General features: G+C 41.8%; 1 protein-coding gene and 1 long non-coding RNA gene across 7 annotated transcripts in view; one reads left to right on the top strand and one right to left on the bottom strand.

Moving 5' to 3' along the window:
• Positions 1-21,147, bottom strand: part of OPCML (opioid binding protein/cell adhesion molecule like) — a 1,159,533-nt gene that overhangs the window by 480,074 nt on the left and 658,312 nt on the right. The window lies entirely within an intron of this gene.
• The window catches only part of LOC114672114 (uncharacterized), a 30,695-nt gene continuing 25,019 nt past the window's right edge, over positions 15,472-21,147 (top strand). Inside the window, exon 1 of one of the 2 annotated variants that reach the window (XR_003722336.2) lies at positions 15,472-16,056. This is a non-coding gene — a long non-coding RNA (uncharacterized LOC114672114). Of the gene's footprint in view, positions 16,057-16,405; positions 20,607-21,147 lie in introns of those variants that run through there. The other variant, XR_013404443.1, reaches the window with a different exon arrangement.

Raw genomic sequence — 21,147 nt, forward strand, 5'->3', positions numbered from 1 at the left:
ATTATACTGGCTGGAGGTAGTTCTCTGATGATGGCTGCTGTGATCGTTACTTTTGTATATCAATTTGATTGGGCCACAGGGTGCTTCACTATTTGGTTAATTGTGTTCTGTGAGGACATTGTTGCATGAGATTAACTTTTGAATCAGCAGGTTCGGTAATGCAGATTGCCCTCCCTAATGTGGATGGGCCTCATCCTATCTTTCCAAAGCTTGAATGGAACAAAAAGACTGAGTAAGGAATTATTTTCTCTCCCTGCCTGATGGGCTTTGGCTGGGACATCAGTCTTCTGCCTTCAGGCTAAGACTTGGACTGAAACTTACACCAGTGCCTCTCCTGGGTCTCCAGCTTGCCAACTGATCTTGGAACTTCTTGGCCTCCATAATCATGTCCATTAATTTCTTATGATAAATCTCTCTTATACATGTGTATGTAAATCAATATATGTATATATAGATATATTTGTAGAGATACATACATAAACAGAGCCAGTAGATCTCTATATAGAGAGTATCTATCTATCTATCTATCTAGTCTTTCTATGGAGATATCTCCTATTGGTTTTATTTCTCTAAAATGCCCTGACACAGCTGGCATAGGAAATGTTGACTACAACTTTTAGACCTGGAATGTTGAAGCATTCTCTGCAGGTATTATGATGGGTACATCACAGAGCATGATTAGAATTCAAGGATCTGAGCGTTAAGTGCTTCATATTTCATTTTGCATACTCATGTTAAAAAGTGAACTAATCAAAGGCTCAGAAGTGAATTCAGTAGCCCATGCACCAGCCTGAAATCATTAGTTAATACAGATGACAAGAAGTATTAGAATAACATTTTCCAGTTTGTCCTGTTTCACGTGGCTCAGTGGTAGAAGCTTTGTATAAATGAAATTAAGGTAAGTAAGCTATTCTCTTTGGAGACAAGTGTCTAAAACAAAGCACCATGGAAATCACTGATTCTGTTTTAATTACTATTTCACATATAGTTACAGAGCGTCTACTATATGACAGCCATTCTAGGCACCTAGATAAGAAAGACATACAAAATACTCTTAGTAAAAGTATGAAAATCATACAGTTGATGCTACAAAGCCCTGGGTGAGCTGAAAGTCAACAAGAAATAGGGTGAACAAATACATGAGCTAAAAGCCACACTGGCCTATCTCATAGTTTTTCAGAAATCAATGAGTTAAAGGTAGTCAAGGAGTTATCAAAACTTCTGTGTGTTTCAAAAATAAGATGAGGTGTTACCAGAATGGAAGGCTTAAAGTAGAAATCAGACTTTGCAAGTTATTAGTAGCAGTCCATAAACCAAATTACATTTTGCAAGAAATAAAGTGGGAAAGGTACTGGGAGAGTGAGCGTCTCCGTTCAGAGTGACATTTTTATGATAAAAATATGATGGGTGAGAATAACAAAGTTTGGTGTGAAGTTCTGCTGCACAGCTATTAAAACTCTTGTGAGGGGAACTATAAAGAAACTCCGAGGCAACAGCTCTCCTCAGCAAGAGCATAATGAATTATCTCTCACACTAGTTCAGCGTTAATAAACAGGTTTCTCTTATGCTTGTATTTGCAATAGTAGTGGGAGATAGTCTAAGAGCCTACTTCATACATGAACCATTTTGGGAAAATAAAAAAATACAAACGAAAACATACATTGTACCATCATACCTTCTTCATGGTGACTGGGGCATTTGGGGTGTTCTGAATTCCATTTCATAGAAAGATAAAGTTACATTTCAGACACCTGCCAATCACATGCTTTCTTCTCTTCAATGCACCTTCCCCCAGTCCCACAGGCATAATCGGCTCACTTCCCAGATGCACACTAAGCACCTTCTCTCTCACTTTTCCTTACTTCCTTTACTTCCAAACGTTTTCGCTGATCATTCCATTATATCCCTTCATCTCTGTATTGTTTTCCTACCTTCTCTCTTTCAGGTCATGAGCTTTTTCTAATCAATTTGTAAAGCCAGGAAGAACATGAAATTAAATAATTTTAAAAAATAATTTTAAACATTAAATGATTTTAAATAATTAAAATCTACACACTCACAAACGTCTGCCACGCCGACAAGCCACCACGGCTCTCTTGACCATCTACAACCTGTCACTAGAACTGCCCCACTCTGTCTGTGCCTATATCTCTTCTGGGTCACAAACTCCATAGGCCTTATCTTTTGATTAATTCAGTATTTTATTTTCCCCTACTATAATACCACAAAGATACTCAAGGTTCAAAAATGTCTTAGTTGATTATGACAGTAATGGATACATGGGGATTCATATGAATTAAGCAGCAGCTATCCAGATGCTGGAAACAAAACTGGGCACAGTGGCTTGCGTATTCTCGCGCTCAGCCCTAGCTAAGGCCATGGAATGTAAAACATTGTTAGGCCATTTAACAAAAAAACTCAATTAAAATGTACAAAATAAAGTGAACACCCAAAAGGAAAAGTGATTTGGGAAATGAACTGGTTAGCACTTACAGTAATTACTAGAGCTTACTACCAAATTACTAACCAAATTACTGGTAGAATGACCATATTATTCTACTCCTTAAAATGACATTGCATACCAATTTCAAGTAATTGTACGTAATTTCCTTGACTGAGTCCAGATAGTAATTTGAAGCTGAGCCCCGTGCAGGGTCTCCGTATTTCTTCCCATGTCTCTGACTGGAGTTCGATATTGCTTTAACCTGAAGACAAGGCTCCCCACCCCCACTTCCATCCCCAGTCCCTTGCCTCTTTTGGCCGGAGTAATAGCAGAGTGGAATACACGGCCAAAAATTGTGTTTTTACAAGTCTGACCTTACAACTCTGTGGTCACTCACATGACACAGTTTGAAAGTGTCTCAGACAAGTTGCCCACACCACTCTAGGGTCATGACTGCCCCAAATGCCACCGTTGATTCTTTAGTTGGGATGAAGCCTGGGAAGTAATTTACTGGATCCACTTAACAGGGATATTTAGGAGAGGATGAGATCTCCAACTACAAAGAAAATTTCCTAAAATGGGGAGAGAGATGGGCGAGGGAATGAAGATCTGTATCAGATTCGGTTTCCAGAAGCAGATGCGGAATTGGAGTCTGGGGTTCCAGATACTTACTGGAGTGCCACACGTGGGAAGGGAAGAGGAAGGAAGCATGAGCCTCCCGCGATGCAGGCCCCCGGGGAAGGGGCAGGAAGCACAAACAGTGCGTCCCCATTGCAGCTGAAGGTCCCTCAGGAGGCGCTGAGGAGCTGTGAGGCCGGCAGGAGGCCTGCGGACTAGGCTCCCTGCAGCTGGGCAAGGATCCAGGCAAGGAGGCCTCTCTGATACACAGTTAGGCTGGGGGCACTCCCAAAAAATGTCTACTCTGCAGTTTTAGGGCCAGGCTTTGTAATAAAGAGTTACGCAGGATCCCAAATTTAAAAAAATAATAATAACAAAAAAAGAAAAAAAGGCCGTCTTCAGAAAACAAAAAATGGCATGACTAACTCTCTCATAAAGGATACACCAGTGATTGCAAAAATGTTGTTGTCTTTTCAAATCAGCCTAAACTGGATTTCCAAATTAGCAGCCCCAACTGTGACTGCGCAGTTGCTTGCATTTGTAGTGCTGAAAAGTTGTGTTCACAGATAAGAGAGAACCATCTAACATAAGGCTACCACATTTCCCCCTTCTCCAAATCTGGGAAATGTGGTTGATTTGCATATTTAGCATACATTTGCATTCTGTGTTCAATAGCCCCTAACTCTAATTATGTAAAATAAGATAAATTAGTACATTTCACTGCCATTGCATTCTAGCCCTGTGGTTAGGGGCTAAGGAGACTTAACCCAACTTTTTCCTTCTCCTTCTGGCTTATTCCCTTCTAGGACAGAAGTCACTTGGTGTTCAGGCTGGGGACATTTCAAGGTAAATCCTTAACTACAGAGGAGGGGGAGGGCAAGAAAAAGAAGCAACCAACAATATCCAGAAATAGAGTTGTACATTTTCTGTTTTAACAAGTAAATTCAAAACGCCAACTTGATCCAAGTTAAACAAAAAACGAACTTTGTATAAGTAAATAGAAGGCAAACCACTTTTAAACAAAACAAAAAGTCTTACAAAATCAAATCCAGTACATCATCTTTTTGCAACATAAAACTTCCTATCACGCTGGGAATAAACAGGTTTGTAGACGGTGAGTGGTTCTAGAACCATGAAGGAAGATAGCAAGCATCCAGGGGAAGGTCGTCATTGTTCTCCAGTCCATCGTTTGTGTCCCATGCTCTCTTACTGAGATTTCTAGGTCATTCTGGAGTCACTAGAATCACTCATTGATATGCTTTGCCCACAGGGCCTCACTAATCCCCGAACTTCACCCCTTTATCTCACTGGATGTATATTTATGAAGCACCTTCTATGTGTTAGCAAGATTGAAGGTGTAAAGATGAACAAGAACTAGAAACCCAGCTTGCTAGGAAGCTACATCGAAAACTGACTGAGAGAGTGATTACAATATAACAAGTACCATAAGAGAGGTGTGTGAAAAACGTGATGAATGGACAGAAAACCAAATGCTTACATCTGCTTGAGAAGGAGTAGAAACGTAAGACTGGATAGGCCATAAGAGGTTTCCAAGAGGGGAAAATATTTTATCCTGCTTAAATTGGAAGAGTAAAATATTCTGAAGATCAAGAGGTGGGGAAAAGACTTTCTAGGAAGTGGGAATTATGCATATAAAAGCGTTTGCATTCATGAATTTGAATGCCCAATGAATAAGTCCAAAAATATCCAACGTGTTTATGAAAATAAGGAGAAAGGCACTTCAGCCGTGACGGTTGAAAAAGAATTCATGGAGGCAGCGAGGCTTTCCCGCGAACACCAAAATGGTCTGATCTGAGGGGCAAGGTGCTCCCAGAAGGAAGAACCTGCACAAACAGATGCATGGCACTGGATCTTATATGCCTCATGCAACACATGAATCTACTGGGTTAACTCAGCCATGAGAAGGCAGCAGTAAAATAGAGACCAAGGTGCCTGAGAAAATACTGTATGCATGCTAGAGGTCATGTAAGCCTACTTTTTTAAAAAAATCAAGGGGCTGAAACAATCACATTAAATAATTATTTTAGGTCAGGCACCATTTAGTGATTCTTTATAGAAAACACAGACAGGTGAATTAGGAACACACCTGCAAGAGAGCACAGGATTAATTAGTCCTGCAGACAAGAAGGCTATTGTAGAAGGCTGTTAGAAAGCAGTAAAATTACCATATTCCAGGTGTGAAGAGATGAAGAGCTCAGCGAGGTTGGTTCCAGTGGGAATAAAAATAAAGCACAGGTCTTAAAGGCATTTGGAAGACTGTCTTACGAAACATGATTTTATTTAGGTTAGGATGACATACAGGAATACTGTTAGCGTTTTCAGACTGGGGAAATAGGAGAATGATAAGAACAGGGAAAGCAGGAAGATGAGAGGCAATGGGACGGGGAAGAACATTATTATGTGTCAACTGTATTTCTAGTATTTACCTATCAAGTTTATATTTACCTCATCAATCCTTATAAAAACCCTATAAAATAAAAAATTATTCTTCTACACTAAAAAATTACAAATCAGGGAGATTTTGCAAATTGCCCAAATGCCCAGAGGTAGTAAACTAGAGAGGCAAAACTGAGACTTGGATCTACTGTACTTCAGTTTCTGTTTAAGCTCTATTCAATATGCCTCACATGTTCCAGTGAGAAACATAATGTGTTTGGACTTAGACACGGTGAGTTTGAGATGATGGTGGAACACTCAAGAAGAAATACCTAGTGAGCAGTCAGACATAATAGGATCACAGATTTATAGAGCTGGAAGGCATCTTAAAAATCATATAGTTGTGGAGCCAAAATTCTAAAAAGAGATTATAGCTGGGGTTATCCATTTGGGAAAAATTCACATATTAGAAAATGAATGAAATCACCATATGAGAGAAAATATGCATTAGAAGGTTAACGATTGTCCTTTGGGTGTGCCCAGCTTTCTGGGGTGGGGAGAAGAAAGAGCTCACTAACGGGACAGGGCAGGGGCTTCCTGAAAAGGGGAAGAGATGGTGAGGTACCCCCCACGTCTGGAAGGCAGATCGAGGCGTAGGTATCAAAAATGTTGAATGGCTCCAATAAGTCAGAAAAAATGAGACAACTGTCTGTGGTGGATAGAAGTGTGTTGGTTGCCGTAGAGAGAACCTGTCAAAAAAATACGGAAAATAATATAAAAAGACAAATACCAGGGGTAAGAAAGATTGCTTGGGGTTTCTTTATTTGACTAGATCTTAGAAAATAAAACACAACTCATGGGGAGACATGTAAAGTGGGAATTCTGTGAATATATAGCTTGGTTATAGTTTGCTGTGGTTTAAAGAGAGAACATCACAAGTTACAAAATAGCATAGGCTTTTGGTTTACTGAGATGAAAACTGTTGACAGCTAGTATAATTCAGAACAATCTTTATAGTTTTGTGCAAGCTTTCATTAGTGGCTACAATCAAGGGTCTCTGATACATGCCACACAAATAATAGTAACAGTAAGTTAGGAACATTACCAAATTGTTTTTACTAAAATATATAGGTGGTTTTACCCAAGGAAGCTATTTCACAGAACTGAAAAGTGATTGCTCAGATTTGTGACACATCATTTAAAAAACTATGGTTTCCAATAGGATTCTGTTGCCAAAAATAAAAGGTTAGTTACATAAAGGTGCACCTGACTGAGTATTGGTGGAAGGAGAGGAATTAGAACTGAGTCCAAGCTGCGCAGCTCTGGCTGACATTGATTATGTGCAGTGGACAGCATCTACCTGGATCACATGCTGTGCCTTCTCCTCTACTCCCTCTTCCACCATAACAATTAACTCACCAATGAGCCATGAATGTACCCCACCACCAAATGCCAGGTATCTTCATATAAGCCATGGCATAAGACCTCTTCATAAATGGACTGTGTCGTTCTCTGCAGAACAGAATGGTGGATGCCACTTGCAAGCAATATCTAAAATCCGGGGAACTAATAAGCTTTGCATTTCTATGGGCTGCAAAACACAATATGGGTCCTCACTAGAAAAAAGCTAGCGTGTTCAATCATCTAAAACCACATCTTGCTAATCACCATTCTCTTTGGGTGACTGAGTTAATTTCTGCCCGTGGATAAACATGCTGTTTATACTACTTTAGTTGGAGGTCAAGAGACACAGAGAGAAAACACAATTCATTCCCCAATAATATCACCTAGTTTACATGACATCATAGTTTATATTATTAATATTTTGTGAATGACACCTAGGACTGAGCTATACAGAAAATGAAGTTGGTATGTGGGGTAAAAGGGCTTTCTCCAATATTAAAAAATAATTTTTATTGTCTTTGTGTTACAGTTGAAAATATACAGTTTCAGCTGTCACCTGCAATAACGAATTTTTTTCTCTTTGGAGGTAGCATATAAAATATTCATCATCTTGGAAGCATTAATTTCAAAATAGAACAAACTCATGGTAGAAAATCAAACAGTAGGGAAAGCAGTAACAAGAAAAATAAATGTCTCTTGGCATGTAACAGTTCCCCTCCCTGAGTCCGCATTCCCCCATCCAGTTAACCACTTCATCCTTTCTCTTGTATCCTTTCAGAAATATCTTGTATAGATACAAGTCCCACAAGACAGAAACACACACACACAAACACACAATTTCCTTTGCCTTCATTATACAAACACAATTAGAGTACACATACTTTTCAGCTGACTTTTTTCACATTGCCATGTGCCTTTACCATCTTTCCGTAATAAGTGTAGGGCTATCACATTCCTATAAGGGCTACAAAGTATTCCATTCTATGGATTAGCATAATTTACATAACTAGTCCCATATCAATAAGGCTTTCAAAATTTACTTACTATAAAACTTTTTATTATTTGTAAGCATTTATTATTTCTATTTTATTTTTTATTATAAACATTTATTACTGTCTAATTATCAGTCATTAAATAACAAGCCTCAGGAACCTTAGGAACTTGAACAACACACATGCTACTGTGGGCATGGACTCTGTGGGTCTGGAATTTGGCCTGGGTAGGGGCGGCTTGCCCCTGTTCTATGATGCCTGGGGCCTCAGCTGGGAAGTCTCAAATGACTGGGGATGACAGGGCTTGCAGTGTCCATAATGGCTTCTTCTTTCCTTTTCTGACACTTTGGCAGGGACAGTGAGAAGGACCAGCTTCACCTGGGGGCCTCTCCAGCATGTGGTCTCTGGGTAATCAGACTTTTCAGGCAGGTGACTCCTCCAGGGCCTGCCCGAGCCAGCTGGGCCAAAGCTGCATGGCCTTTTCTGACTCAGCCTGAGTCAGGCAGAGTCACTTCTGCCACATTCCATTGGTTATGAGAAGTCATAGGGCCATACCAGGTTCAGGAAAAGGGGGTCTGGACTCCTCCCTGTGCTGAGGGACTCGCAGCCAGCTGGTAGAAGACCAGAGAGCATATGAGATGAGGTGTCCCTGCAGCATCTTTGGAAATGAAAACTGCCACAACTGTTTTAAAAGCCAGTATCCCTGCCTTTGTGCTCTCATCTTGAGTGCTTCTTGACTTCTCACATATACGTCCCAGAACGCTGTCGTGCCCTGCTTGGAGAATGCCAAGGGCTCACTACAGTGGAAACAGCACCAGCCCCACAGAGAGCACATTGGATTCAAGCCACTGAGCATCTCAGAGCCCCAGTCTCATCATTAAAAGGTGTGGATTATACTAAATTAGGTCCAAGGCTCCGCTCACTTACAGAATTTTATCATTCTAAGACCCTACCTGTATACAGTCATGTACCATATAACAACATTTAAGTTACGGACAGACCGCAAATACAATGGTGGTCTCATAGGACTATAATACCGTATTTTTACTATACCTCATCTATGTTTAGATACACAAATACCACTGTGTTACAACTGCCTACAGCACTCAGTACAGTAACACTAGCCTAGGAACAGTCGGCTCCACCATGGAGCCTAGGTGTGTAGTAGGCTATACCATCTAGGTTTGTACAACTACACTCTATGGTGTTCACGCACAACCACATAGCCTAACAAAGCATTTCTCAGAATGTGTCCTGGTGTCAAGCAGCACACGACTGTATCTCATCTTCCAACTCCTTGTTCTGAAAAGGAGAAACAAAAAATAAAATGGACTGAAGGCATTCCCAGCTTTCCAAGCCATTCTGCACTCACCCCGAAGACAGGGCGTGACCGAGTACAGTGAACAGCAATGAACATCGCACAGCCTGAGTGTGACTCCAGCCTGGCCAACGGTACAATAGACACGTTTCTGAACTTAGGAATGAGGATGATGATACCCATTTGGGAGTATCTAAACAAGGAAATAGGGGTACTAAAATTTCATTTTATAGAGCAATCATTTTTTGCTTCCTTTTGAGAGCAAGGGATTGAGATATGAGAGAAACAGGTAGGATTGATATAATCAGAAATGGTGTAAGAAAGTGTCACAAACATAAGGGATCGCTAGCTTCACGGCTCCCTGTCCATACTGCGGCACCTCTGCCAGATCTTCTACTACGCTTAGCTTTCTATCTTACTCTGCCTAAGCTGCGCCATGTGAAATATATTTCCTATCCCAGAGAGAATTTCTCTCAGGGATTTATACTTAGCATTTGGAAAGTTGAGGCCAGGCCAGGGGCTGGTCTCATGACTGCCTAGGTTTTGTTGCTTCTAAGACCAGCATGGAATGTCCTGTTTCCATTTACGGTAGGATTTGGGAGAGGCTTGGAGGGGCAGGCAGCCTTTGGATGAGAGTGCATAAGAGAAATGACTGGCAAAGAGTGAAGGGTGAATAAAGAGAAGAGGGGAGGCACAAGGAAAAGCAGGGTGTAGGAGCTGATGTGTCTGGATGTAGACAGCCTGGTTTAACGTTCAGTTCCCTTTCTGTCACTAAGATGACCAACATCTGGGTGGCACATCTCACCCCATACCACAAGGCACATGGGCCCGACTAGGGTTCTTTGGGACAGACAGGAAGCATTCCAGGCTGCATGGCCTAGAATTTATTATTTAGGTCAGACAGACTGGAATGGATAACTTTCTCTAGAGATCAGAGGCTGTGCGCTGTCTCTGATGTGTGACAAATTGAAGGAAGCACAGCCATGCCTTCAGCATGCTCGGTGCGGGATGCACAGGGAGAAGGAACGTGAAGGAGCCTGTGCCTGCCTTACTTTCCATTTGTTTCAGTTTCTCCCCCCACCCATCTGCTGTCCTTGCAAAGCAGGAAAAGGAAAAGGAAATGTCATTTCTCTGGAGATGTAACAAAAGGTTATTTGCTTCGGAAAAAGGCTCTGTCTTAAATAAATGAAAGTTGTCTGTATTGTTCGTTTGTTTGTTTGGCTTTTTTTTTTTTTTTTTTTTTTTGGCTCTTTCTCAGTCACCCCATAAATCACTGAAAATCACCTTACCATTCCCTGAATTTGTAGGAATCTCTTGCTGCTGTGTAAAGGCATAAGAATGGGCCAAAGCAAACATCTCTAATGTCTTCTTTCAAAACCAAAATGCATTTTAATAATTTAAAGTCACTGCTCTTTCAGTCACTTGATAAATTATTCACAAATTTTACAACAAAAAAAAAGAAAAAAATCTGTTCCCTTTACAAGTTCTGGAACATTAAATCATGTCAGAGTAGATGAAAAGGACAAATCAGCCCTAAACTCTTAGAAATCATGCATTTTACTTCTTTATCTGAAAGCAGTGCCACAGTTTACAGGGCATTTGGCAGATGATTTTTTAGGACTTATGTCCAGGTACACTGAGAGAATGACACTGTAGGAATGAAAGAAGGTGGCTTTGGGGCAGAGTATAGAGAACATCTAGCTGTTTGCCTCAGGACTGCAACTTTAAGTGATATTTTAAAGAGATCTCAAGGACAGACAAAGAAAGCCGATTTGCTTAAGGTAAGTCTAGTTAATTATGGGCAAGGGAGGAATTCGGAATAATGGTGGCTCCTGCTGTTCTTATGTTCAAACACCCCTTACATCCTCCTACCAAGCATGGGCAAGTGCTACAAACTTGCTTTCTGTTCAATTGTCCATGGGGCATAACATTCTGGAGCTTAGCAAGCAGGTGCTTCTGACCTCATGGAGTGGAGAACCTTGCCTAGAAAAGACTTTTAAATTTGCATCCACGATGATAATAATGCCCCACCCACACAGTCAAGTTGTAGCCGAAGATCTTGGAATATTGACAAGCATCTCTCATCTCATTAGAAAAACATACTCGCTGAAAGGTCAAAGTGATTGATAATGAAGGGCCAACTGGGCAGAACTAGTAGGTTTTACTTCCTGATATTTCCTACCAGAGATGTCTCCCTCTTACAACCAGTGTCCAGGGCCGAAATACAATTAACAGATTTTGTCATCAGTATTTTTGTCTTCCAACTCCATGGTTCATTTTAGTTCTGGATCTAACAAAGGTAGCAGCGTTGTAGAAGAACTCATTAGGATGTCACACTTCAATTAGGATAGGGATGAGGTTTGTCTGAATAAATACTGCCCATGCCATTCTAACACAGTGCTGGCATATAGGAGATGTCAATAAACGCTTGCTTCCTGAATGAAAAAGCGAACAGAAATTGCAGAAATACGTCAAAGTCTAATTTATTATGTGTGTAACAGAAGCGCAGACACCGTTAGCTATGCACCATTTTAATAGGCAGAAATGGGCTATTAGTATTTTTAATTCGAGCGTTGCAAAACCTAAAATAATTTCATGTTTTAGGAAAGAGATTCTGGATGAGGCTTCCATCATCATTCACAAGGCAACTTTTTATCTTTGTGGGGCTTTTGTAATTTTTTTCTACTTGCTATGCCTTCTTCCTTTTATAACCTAAATTTATCTTTAATGCTCCTGAGATGTCTATTTTCAGGGAATTCTGATGTCAAGGGTGTTCTTGGAAGCATCTGAGTGTTGGCTAAAATATCTTCTCTTCCACTTCAAAGAAGTCCTATAGTGCTAGAACCATCTTCACTGACAATATCTTTCTTCACCCTCCAAATATCACTGCTCAGCTGCTGGGGGAGTCAAGTTAAAAAAGAGCCAAGCTATGAAAAACCCATTGTTCTTTAATTTTACTTCAGCAAGATAGATGCAGACATCCACACCAGTATTTGGAGACTGGAGAAGTGAAGAAGCAGGAGAGAAAAATCATTGAGTTTCTAGAGTATGCCCTTTATTTAGACATGCAACTTTTACACAGAATAATTTAAGGGAGGTTGCAAAGATACATACAAAAGAGCAAGACAAAATAAAGTAAGAAAGAAAAATGACCCTATGATAAGAAATACAAGAACCAAAGTGAGAGCTTGATGATCTCAACAAAGCACGAACACTCTTTACATCTCCCCTCTCTACTGTGAGGTATGCCGACATCATCGTACCTTGTTTGTGTCCACTTGGTAGTAGCATGCAATTTACAAGCCACATCCAAAGTTATTTACCTTAAGAGAAATCAACATATATAATTTAGAACTTTTATAAAATTAGATAAGGTAGTTCCAGGTGATTGTTGGTAACTTTTTTGGAAGTCTATATTACAAAAATTTTTCAGGTAAGTTTCCCAAAAGCGTCTGGCTATCTTGATTCAAGTGTCAACTTCATTGATAATTATTTTTACATCTTGGGCACACAACAATTGTTGCTGTTCCTCTCCTACCAGATCCGAGCTCATCCATCTGCTCAGGAAGATTTTTTGAGACATCATAGCAAAAGTAGTCATTTTTCCTCCCTTTTCAACCTTTCTTGCCCATGACTCTATATTATTTTTCTTAAAATACTTACCAATATTTAAAATTGAGTTTGCTTATGTGCAAATAAACAAACCAGAATATGAACTGGAATATTTAAAATTGAGTTTGCTTATATGCAAATAAACACACTAGATATGAACTGGAATATATAAATATATATTTGGAATATATAAGGGTGTATTGCAGTTTATATAAACCAGAATATAAACTAGAATATCAACTCCATGAGAGCAAGGCTTTTCTCTCTCTTGTTCTCTCTTGGGCCTCCAGTGCCTAGAACATGGCCTGGCACACAGCAAGTGCTCAGTGAAAGTTTGCTGAGTTAGACCAAATGAATGAACGAATATATCTTTGGGGTAATATCTTGTCACCTCTAATTTCATTCAAATACTGTCTTCACCTTATATTAGCTGGGTAAAATAGCTGCATGAAGAAATTCTCTTAATGTCCAGACTTTTCAATTTCCATGTTCCCTGCAAACATCCTCTCTTCATCCCGCCCATCCTCTCCCGCCCCCACCCCTGCTGCCATGAATGGTGTGCCCTTCTGTCTGAGGGTTCCCCTATACCTGGGCTCTGTTCCCACCCTTGCTTCTCCTCAAGGACCCACTCCATGGATTTCCAGCTCCACTTCCTCTGGCTCTTTTCCAACAGTGTTTAAGAATACTAAGTCGATGGAAAGCTACAATATTAAAGAATGAATATTTAAGGCCTTCTCCTCCATCGCTTTTAAAAGACAAGAGCTTTTGTCCCAATGTCATCACCTAGAAAGGTCTATGACTGTGTTGAGTAGCAATGTGCCTGGAGAGCTGGAGAGGCTGGAAATAACTAAATTTACAGTGGAAAAGGCAGAATTCTCCCCTAGAAGAGTAGAATAGATCCTAAAGGTATATCCAGGAGACAGAATAATCAAGAACTCATTTTAACTTGGTTTACAAGAGAGTGTGGGGTGGTTGAGAAGAAAAGGAGAGCTATTTGGAGTGGGGGATGGAAGAAGGGCATGTAAAATATGGAGAGAAGTACAAAGAAAAAATAATTCTAACATACATCGATGTGCATTGTAGAGAGGCCCTTTCTGGCTTTCAAAAGTAAAGTATTCTTTCCAATAATATGTGTGACTGTTGTTGCAATACTGTTATTTATTGAGTGGAACATAACACAGAGCAAGAAGCTAAAAGCAAGAAAGCCCAGTTTTATCTGGATTACACTCAGGTTTTGGCATTCTTGAAAAGCAAAACAAAACAAAGGCCCTTCCTATAGCTAATTTCATGTACCACTCTCCTTTTCACAACTTCTGTTACATAAAGGTTGTCCCCATTCACTGTTTATAATTCCTTCCTTCTCACTCACATTTCACCCCTCTGCCATCAGCCTTCTACCCCCATTAATCCCCTCTTTTTGAAATCATCAATCATCTTGACTAACTACAGTGGATGCCTTTAGACTGTTTGTTGTCACAGAACTGAACCATTTGGCTGTTCACTTGGACAGGAGCTATAAAAACTCGAGGCCTAAGGTTGCAGTGAGCCGAGATCATGCCACTGCACTCCAGCCTGGGGGATAGAGCAAGACTCCGTCTCAAAACAAAACAAAAAAACCTCCAGGCGTAACCTTTCCAGCATGGCTAAGCCATCATCCTCGGGAAATACAGACGCTTGACCATGGCTGTGAGAAGTGCAGTTACCCTCCAACCCTGCCCGTGCAGCCCTATTTGCTGCTGCTGGGCACTCAGCTAGCCCAGCACCCATACTTTTGTTTGGTTCCCTGGCATCATCAAGCTGTGTGTGTGGCCTCCTTGTAGTTAGTTTCTCCATCTAGTCTGGAGGTGAGGAAAAAGTCCGCTCCACAACACCTTCCCTGGGAGGGGTGCAATTCAGAGACCATCAGGATCTCTCTGAGAAAGAAGCCACTAATGTCTTTCTAATATCAAACTCTCTCTTTGCCAGCCTCTTATGAAGGCTAAAGGTGAGCAGATAGCAACATCGTAAAATCCATTTTAGTCAACTCTTTTGCAAGTATTGCCAGTGGTCTGGCACCTTGCTTTGCAATATGGTAATAGCTCCCATTGTGTTGAAGCTTCAGTCAAAATATAGAAAGAATTTCACAGTAAACCACAGTTTCCAAAGATGGTGGGCTGTAACTCTTGACTCCTGGCTTCCAATAGCCAAGGCGGAGTTATAGGCTGTCTTTACACACTCTTATCAAAGTGCTGCATGCTTGTTTCTTGGTCTGGTTGCCTACATTACATTGAAAACTTCTAGAAGCTAAAGATGCAGCTTTACATCACACACACACACACACACACACACGCACACACCACATCACAATTTACTCCACTACTCTTGTTCCTTCCATCATGCTTCTGGTCTTTTCTTCTCTAAATAACCAGATTTCTTGTAAGAATTATAATGTTTGCCGTCTCTACTTTTTTACCTCCCTTTCAGTCTACTCATTTAAGTCTGGTCTCATCCTTGCCTGAAATACTTTTCATTAATGTCATCAATCATCTTGTTACACTAGGTCTTTTATCAGTCATTATACTTGACTACCAGCAAGCACTTGGTTCTTTGGACTATTTCCTCCTTCTTGAAATAGTATTTCTTGAGCTTCTTGTATTTAAAAACAGCCTTGTTCTCCTGCTAACTTTCTGGCTGATTCTTATGTTTCATTCATCCAAGCTAAAGCCACTAAGTATTAGAGATTTCCAAGACTCTGTCCAAGGCACTCTCTTCTTAATTTCTTCTTTATCCTCCATGGAGCTAATCCATACCCATGACTTCAGGGGCCCACACCACTTAAGAGCCCACAGCTCTTCTGAGCAGCAGACCTTGTGATAGTTAATTTTAGGTATCCACCTACCGGATTAAGGAGTACCTACAGAACTGGTAAGCATTATATTGGGATGTGTCTGTGAGGGAGTTTCCAGAGGAGACTGGCATGTGAGTCTGAGTGGACCAAGTGGAGAAGATCCACCCTCAGTGTGCTTCGCCACCATCTCATAGGCTGGGGAGCCAGAAAGAACAAAACAGGGAAGGCAAATTGGTTTCTTTCCTGGAGCTCCGATACTCTTATCCTGCCTTGGTCAGCAGAACCCCAGCATCGCTGGCCTTTGGACTCTAGGACTTACACCAGCAACCCCCACTCCTACCCCAGGTTTTCAGGTCCTGGAACTTGGACTGAGCAACACTACAGGCATTCCAGAGTCCCCAGCACGTAGATAGCTGTCACGGGACTTCTCAGCCTCAATAATCAGGTGAGTCAATCCCCCTAATAAATCCCCTCACGTATATCTATATATCTATAAATAGCTTGTTGGTTCTGTCTCTCTGAAGAACACTGACTAGTGCAGCTTTTAGTATCAACAGTGGTTCTAGAGGTTTTCATAATTGATTTGGGGTTTCTAGAATTGGCTATCGAATCTACTTAGATCTAAAAATGCCAAGGACTCTACTTCTAACAGTACAGACAGCACTGAACTCTCTAGTGCAAACTGTTCCTAGAGATACACAAAATAGGTACATTTGGTACTTTTAACTCACCACTTAAAAGAGACAAGAAACTTGGTGACTTCTATATATGATACCTTTAACATTTGTGCAAAACCAAGGAATATAATGACTTTGGTTGGTTGCTCCTAATGTCAGTGGACAAAGGGATGAAAGAAAAGAATGAGTTCACGTATTCCATTTCCTGCTCCAGCTCTACATAAATAGCCGAAGAGCTTCTAAGTGTGCCCTGAGTCTGAATCTCCTCCCCTGTAGCCACAGGTCTGGGATTGCTGAAAATCAGACAACAGCGCTTATCATATGACTGACTGAATCACAGCAAAAGCTGAACTCTCAGCTCCGTAGGTGTCTATGGTTAAAGTGAGGGCATCGGTTGAGACAGAATGGGATCTGTAAGTTGAGATGGGGATGTGTGGGAGGGCTCCGATGAGGCTGGGGACACTGAGCTCTGAAATTCTGATGAGTGTTGTTTGCCAGCAGAAATGGTTCCCACCCACAATAGTATAGGGTTTCCCACCTCTGTCTGAAGGAGTTAACCCTGCAATGCCTAAAAAAATGGTAAAAGCCTCCATGAGGCAGTTGCCAAGCAAGACAAAGCTGAGTCTCCTCAGAATCCACCCCCACTGCCCCTCTTTGCTTCTGAATCTGTAACTAGACTTGAGTCCCAGCAGGCGCCTAGAGGTGAGGTTCAAAGTGTGATTCAGGAGGAGGTGTGCCATGTTCCAAAAGACCTACTTCAGTTTTCCAATTTATACAAGCAGAAGTCCAGGGAACACTTGTGGGAATGCACACTGAGAGTGTGGGAAAATGGTGGAAGAAATATAAAGTTGGATCAGGCCAAATTTACTTAAATGGACCCTCAGAGCAGAGGTCCTCAATTTAACTTTGCAGCTCAGGGAGTGAGTTTGTTTGATTGGTTGGTGAAACATGGATCAAAAAACATGACCCACTGTGAGTGAGCTGGAGATGCCTGATCTCCCTTGGGCTAACACAGAGGAAGGGATTCAAAGGCCTAGGGAGATTGGAAAGCTATAGTGGATTTGTCACTGAAACCCTACTCAGCCACACCAGGAGGGTCCAGAAGACAGACCTTTCATCAATACTTTGAACAATGGATTTGTGAGGGGAGCCCCAGCATCCCTGAAGAGCTCTGTGATTGCTCTTCTATGTAGACCAGATCTTACCATGGGAACTGCTGTTATGCAGTTGGAAAACTTAAATTCAATGGGAGCAATTGGATACCAAGGTGGTGGGGACCAAGTGATGGCACTCAACCAACTGTCAAAGACAAGTTGAATGCAGTTTACAAAATGGTACCTGGGATGCAGCTATTAAACTGGTAAATACCTTTTTCCCCATTTGTGTTCATAAGGCCCACCTGAGGCACTTTGCCTTCAGCTGGCAAGGCCAGCAATACACACCCTCACTATCTCACATCAGAGATAAATCAGCTCACCAGCTTTATGTCACAATCCAGCTTGCAGGAATCTTGATTGTCTTTCCCTTCCATAAGATATCAGACTGTTCCATTGATAACCTTTTGCTGATCAGACCTCATGACCAAGAAGTAGCAACTATTGTGGACTTATTGGTAAGGCATTTGCATATCAGAGCATGGGAGATAATCCAATTAAAATTCAAGTGCCTTTTACCTCGGTGAAATTTCTGATGGTCCAGTGGTGTGGGGCATGTCAAGATATTCCTTCTAAGATGAAGGATATGTTGTGTATCTGGCTCCTCCTACAACCGAGAAAGAGATACAATGCCTAGTGGGCCTATTTGAATTTTGGAGGCAACACATTCCTCACTTGGGTGTGTTACTCTGGCCCATTTGTTGAGTGTCCCAAAAGACTGCTAGTTTTGAGTGGGGTCCAAAACAGAAGGGCTCTACAGCAAGTCCCAGCTGCTGTGCAAGCTGCTCTTCCTCTTGGGCCATATGACCCAGCAGATCCAATGATACCCAAGATGTCAGTGGCAGATAGGGATGCTGTTTGGAGCTGTTGGCAGGGCGTTATAGAAGAATCGCAGCAGAAGTTCTTAGGATTTTGGAGCAAGGCCCTGCCATCATCTATAGATAAGTACTCTTTTGAGAGAGCTCTTGGTCAGCTACTGGGACTTAACAGAAACTGAACGCTTGACCATGGGCTACCAATTGCCATGTGACTTGAGCTGCCCATCATGAACTGGGTGTCATCTGAGCTACCAAGCCAGGAAGGCCATGCACAGCAGCAGTTCCTCATCAAATAATGGACCAGCGCAGGCCCTGGAGGTACAAATAAGTTACATGAAGAAATGGCCCAAATGTCCTTGGTGTCTACTCCTATCACACTGCTTTCTCTCCCACCACCTGCACCTATGGCCTTATGGGGAGTCCCCATGATCAGCCAACGGGCTTTGTGGACAAATTGTTCTGTATGATACAGCTAAAAGTGGACAGCTGCAGCACCTCAGCCCCTTTCTGGAACATCTTTTAATGACAGTGGTAAAGGAAAATCTCAAGGAGCAGAATTTAGGGCAGTGCACCTGGTTGTGCACTTTGCTTAGAGGAAAAATGGCCAGATAAGTGATTAGGTGCTGATTCATAGGCTGGATGGTCAGGGACTTGAAAGGAACATGATTAGAAAATTGGTGGCAAAAACACTGAGTGAATAGATATGTGGATAGATCTCTCTGAGTCGGCAAAGGATGTGAAGATATTTGTTTCTCATGTAAATGCTCACCCAAGGATGACCTCCACAGAGGAGTATGTTAACATTCAGGAGGGTAGGATGACCCATTCTGTGAATACCAATCAATCTCTTTTCCCGGGCACCCCTGTCATTGCCCAGTGGGCTCAGGAACAAGGTGGCTGTGGTGGTAGGGATGAGGGTTGTGCACGGGTTCAGCAGCATGGCTTCTACTTGCCAAGACTAAGCTAGCTACAACCACCACAGAGTGCTCAGTCTGCCAGTTGCAGAGACCAACACTGAACTCCTGATATGACATCATTCCCCAGGGCAATCGGCCAGCTATGTGGTGGCAGGTTGATTACATTGGAAGGCTTCCATCATAGAAAAGACAGCATTTTGTCCTTTCTGGAATAGATACTTCCTCTGGATACAGGTTTGCCTTCCCTCCACGCAATGCTTCTGCCAATATTACCATCTGTGGACTCACAAAATGCCTTATCCACTCTCATGGTATTCCACACAGTGTATCTACTAAGGAACTCGCCTCACAGCCAAAGAAGTGCAGCAATGGGCCCAAGTCCATGGGATCCACTAGTCTTACCCTGCGTCCCACCGTTCTGAAGCAACAAGCTTGACAGAACAGTAAAATGGCCTTTTGAAGTTGCAGTTACAGGACCAGCTAACATTGCAGGACTGGGGCAAGGTTTTCCAGAAGGCTGTGTGTGCTCTGAATCAGCATCCAATATATGATGCTGTTTTTCCCGTAGTCAGGACACATGGAGTCAGGAATCACAGAGTGGGAGCGTCACCACTCACCAGTACCCCTAGTAACCCACTGGCAAAGCTTTTGCTTCCTTTTCCCATGATTTTATGTGCTGAACCTCGAGGTCTTAGTTCCAGAGAGAGGAATGTTTCCATCAGGAGACACAACAATGATTCCATTGAACTGGAAGTTTAGCCTGCCCCGCCACGCCCCCGCCCCCCAGCCATTTTGGAGGCCTCATGCTTCTGAGTCAACTGGCTATATTACGGTGCTGACTGGGTAACTCATCCAGACTAGGAAGGGGAAACTGGATTACTACTCCATTGGATGAAAGGAAGAGTATGCCTGGAATACAGGAGATCCCTTAGGGTGTCTGTTAATATTACCATGCCCCACGATCAAGGTCAATGGGAAACCACAACACAATCCAGGGAGGACTACGAGTGACCCAGACTCCTCAGGAATAAAGGTTCAACACAATCCAGGGAGGACTACGAGTGACCCAGACTCCTCAGGAATAAAGGTTCAACACAATCCAGGGAGGACTACGAATGACCCAGATTCCTCAGGAATAAAGGTTCAACACAATCCAGGGAGGACTATGAATGACCCAGACTCCTCAGGAATAAAGGTTCAACACAATCCAGGGAGGACTACGAATGACCCAGATTCCTCAGGAATAAAGGTTCAACACAATCCAGGGAGGACTACGAGTGACCCAGATTCCTCGGGAATAAAGGTTCAACACAATCCAGGGAGGACTACGAATGACCTAGATTCCTCAGGAATAAAGGTTCAACACAATCCAGGGAGGACTACAAGTGACCCAGATTCCTCAGGAATAAAGGTTCAGTCACCCCACCAGGTAATGAACCATGACCAGCTGAGCTGCTTGCTGCAGGTAAAATTATACAGAATGGGTAGTGGAAGGCAGTCACAAATACTAGCTATGGCCGGGTAACTAGTTACAGAAACAAGGACAGTAATTGTCATGAGTATTTTCTTCCTATCTTGTTAAAGATATGTTTTAGTGTACATATTATGCACGTTATGCTTACATTAAGCAAATATCTTTGGTTTTGCTCCTCTCTTATCCCTTTATTATGTATAACAAGATTTTTTGACTTTATATCAGTATTTACGTGTTGTTAATTTTACATCATAGCGTTTCAATTATCATCCAAAGACTTTACCTTCTCTTCTAGGGAAGAGATTAGCACATTTTCCGTTGTATGCAGATAGTTTCACCGTGTTAGGTGGAACTATTTTCTTGTTATTGTCTTCATTTGGAGGTTAAGTTTGGTTTAAAGGAAGCATAGAGGTGCCAAGTTGACAAAAGGTGGACCTGTGATGATTAACTTTAGGTGTCAGTTTGACTGGATTAAGGAACACCTGGAGAGTTGGTA

Source organism: Macaca mulatta, chromosome 14 (assembly GCF_049350105.2).
Source record: "Macaca mulatta isolate MMU2019108-1 chromosome 14, T2T-MMU8v2.0, whole genome shotgun sequence".
Classification (NCBI taxonomy): domain Eukaryota; kingdom Metazoa; phylum Chordata; class Mammalia; order Primates; family Cercopithecidae; genus Macaca; species Macaca mulatta.